This window comes from Tenrec ecaudatus, chromosome 1 (assembly GCF_050624435.1).
Source record: "Tenrec ecaudatus isolate mTenEca1 chromosome 1, mTenEca1.hap1, whole genome shotgun sequence".
NCBI classification, from domain to species: domain Eukaryota; kingdom Metazoa; phylum Chordata; class Mammalia; order Afrosoricida; family Tenrecidae; genus Tenrec; species Tenrec ecaudatus.
The window spans coordinates 104,613,449-104,616,952 of NC_134530.1; the positions used below are offsets into that span (position 1 = coordinate 104,613,449).

Below are 3,504 nucleotides of genomic sequence, written 5' to 3' on the forward strand. Positions count from 1 at the left end.
TGCATATGGGAGCTGGAGGCACAGGGAATCCAGGGTCGACGATACCTTCGGGACCAGGGGTGTGAGGGGTGAGGCTGGGAAAGTGGAGGGTGAGTGGGCTGGAAAGGGGGAACTGATTAAAAGGATCCAATTGTGACCTCCTCCCTGGGAGAGGGACAGCAGAGAAGGGGGGAAGGGAGACTCCGGATAGGGCAAGATATGACAAAATAACAATCTGTGGATTATCAAGGGCTCATGAGGGAGGGGGGAGCGGGGAGGAAGGGGAAAAAAAAAGAGGACCTGATGTAGAGGGCTTAAGTGGAGAGCAAATGCTTTGAGAGTGATTAGGGCAAAGAATGTACGGATGTGCTTTATACAATTGATGTATGTATATGTGTGGATTGTGATAAGAGTTGTATGAGCCCCTAATAAAATGTAAAATAAGAAAAGAAAGAAAGAAAATGATTAGGGCAAAGAATGTACAGATGTGCTTTATATAATTGATGTATGTATATGCATGGATTGTGATAAGAGTTGTATGAGCCCCTATTAAAAAGTGTTTTTTAATAAATAAATAAATAGACCAAAAAAAAGAAAGTTGATGGTGTTCAGCTATCAAAAAATATAGTGGGCAGCCCCCGCCGATGGACAGAACAGGACCCCTCCCCGGGGGGCGGGGAGTGACCGCGGGCCACATGGCCGCTGCAGAGCAGAACACTCCTCCCTGTCTCACCATGGAGACCTACGGGCAGAGCTGCGCGCGGCCAATGTGTATTCCTCCATCATATGCTGACCTTGGCAAAGCTGCCAGAGATATTTTCAACAAAGGATTTGGTTTTGTTGGTGAAACTGGATGTGAAAACAAAGTCTTGCAGTCGTGTGGAATTCTCAACATCTGGTTCATCTAACACAGACACCGGTAAAGTTACTGGGACTTTGGAGACAAAATATAAATGGTGTGAGTATGGTCTGACTTTCACAGAAAAGTGGAACACTGATAATACTCTGGGCACAGAAATCGCAATTGAAGACCAGATTTGCCAAGGTTTAAAGTTGACATTTGATACTACCTTCTCACCAAACACAGGAAAGAAAAGTGGTAAAATCAAGTCTTCCTACAAGAGGGAGTGTATAAACCTTGGCTGTGATGTTGACTTTGATTTTGCTGGACCTGCAATCCATGGTTCAGCTGTCTTTGGCTATGAGGGCTGGCTTGCTGGTTATCAGATGACCTTTGACAGTGCCAAGTCAAAGCTGACAAGGAATAACTTTGCAGTGGGCTACAGGACTGGGGACTTCCAGCTACAAACTAATGTCAATGATGGGACAGAATTTGGAGGATCAATTTATCAAAAAGTCTGTGAAGATCTTGACACGTCAGTAAACTTGGCTTGGACATCGGGTACCAACTGTACTTGTTTTGGCATTGCTGCTAAATACCAGTTGGATCCCACAGCTTCCATTTCTGCAAAAGTCAACAACTCTAGTTTAATTGGAGTGGGCTATACTCAGACTCTGAGGCCTGGTGTGAAGCTCACACTGTCTGCGCTGGTGGACGGCAAGAGCATTAATGCTGGAGGCCACAAACTTGGGCTCGCCCTGGAGTTGGAGGCTTAATCCAGCTGAAGAGACCTCTGGGAATGGGTATCAGAAGATTTGGCCTTAGTATATTTCCATTGTGACCAGCAGGCTCCCCCCACCATCCAACCCCACGTCACCCCACCCAAAGGTGATCAAAAAACAAAGGATGGTCTAAAAGCTGTATTTTAAACATTTCAACAGTTACTTGTTAGCTGGTTTCTGGTTCAATTGGTTATCTAGTTACCAATGCTGCGGTCGTGCAGTCACCGATACGTCATTTAAATGTATTTAACTGTTAAATGTGCTATCCACCAAGAATGAAATTGACCTTTATGAAAACTGAAAAAAAAAAAAGTGTCTGGTGTCTTAAAGGCTTGCAGGTAAACAAGCAGCCATCTAGCTCAGAAGCAACAAAGTCCATATGGAAGAAGCATACCAGCCTGTGTGACTATGAGGTGTAGAAGGGACCAGGTATCAGACATCAAAGAACAAAAAATCATATCATTGTAAATGAGGGTGGGTGCAGAGTGGAGACCCAAAACCATCTGCAGGCAACTTGACACCCCCTTACATAAGGGTCACGGGGAGGAGACTAGCCAGTCAGGGTGCAGGGTAGCAATGATGAAACATACAACTTTCCTCTAGTTCTTTAATGCTTCCTCCTCCCCCCTCCCCTCATTATCATGATCCCAATTCTACCTTACAAATCTGGCTAGACCAGAGGGTGTACACTGGTACAGATAGGAACTGGAAATGCAGGGAATCCAGGAGAGATGATCCCTTTAGGACCAGTGCTGAGTGGTGATACTGGGAGGGTAGAGGGAGGGTGGGGTAAAAAGGGGGAACCGATTACAAGGATCTACATATAACCTCCTCCCTGGGGACGGACAACAGAAAAATGGGTGAAGGGAGACCTCAGACAGTGTAAGATATGACAAAACTGTAATAATTTATAAACTATCAAGGGTTCATGAGGGAAGGGGAAAATGAGGAGCTGATAGCAAGGGGTCAAGTAGCAAGCAAATGTTCTGAGAATGATGATGACAACAAATGTACAAATGTGCTTGACAAAATGTATGTATGTATGGATTGTGATGAGAGCTATATGAGCCCCCAATAAAATGATTTAATATAGAAAAGAATTATAAATCCACTTTTTTGTATGTGCACTTCAGGGGACAGCACTGAAGCTACAGCGCAGGGAGAGGGGTGCATCTGACCAGAGCACACAGGAGCAAACGAAGAGGGAAGGAGAGAGAGTGGAACACAGCCTGGCCTACCAAGCCGTGAGGACAATATTCCCGCTCAGAGCAGCCAGTGCACAGAGAGGACCATAGGGCTGGCCCTACCATAAGACAGGACTTCCCTCACTAACCCATAGTACTACGGAGGACAACAATGGAGACATAGTGTGGGAGTTGTGCCCAGCCTGACTCCATCACACTGGGGCGAAACACTAAGAACATGCAACAGAACAGCAAGGGGAGCAAAGCAATGAAATCCTTGAGGAATATCAAAAATAGACTTTGGGGCCAGAGCATGGCACCCCATCAGACTCAACTGGAAAACATTCCTGAAGGTCAACAAACAGACCTGGAACTATTTATAGACTTTTCTTTTTTTGTAATTGGTTTGTGTTATTGTTGGTTCCTTTGGTTGTTTTGTTTTGCTCCCTCTTGTTTTTGTGCTTATTATTGTCTCTGCATGTCTATCTAGATAACATAGGCGGGATAAACAATCTGGAGGAAAAAACAATGGGACCAGTGGTTCTGGAGGCAGGGGGAACACAGGAGAGGGGTAAGTGGGGGAAAGGAAGAGGGGTGTCAACCAACCCCGGGACAAGGGAACAACAAGTGATGTAAAACTGATGGTGAGGAGGGTATAGGATGCCTGGTGAGGCTTGATCAAGGACAATGTAGCCGAGAGGAATTACTGAAACCCAAA

At 45.4% G+C, this 3,504-nt stretch overlaps 1 pseudogene; it reads left to right on the forward strand.

Moving 5' to 3' along the window:
* The first annotated feature begins 617 nt into the window (after positions 1 to 617).
* On the forward strand, positions 618 to 1,896 carry LOC142456079 (non-selective voltage-gated ion channel VDAC2 pseudogene; annotated as a pseudogene).
* The last annotated feature ends 1,608 nt before the right edge of the window (positions 1,897 to 3,504 follow it).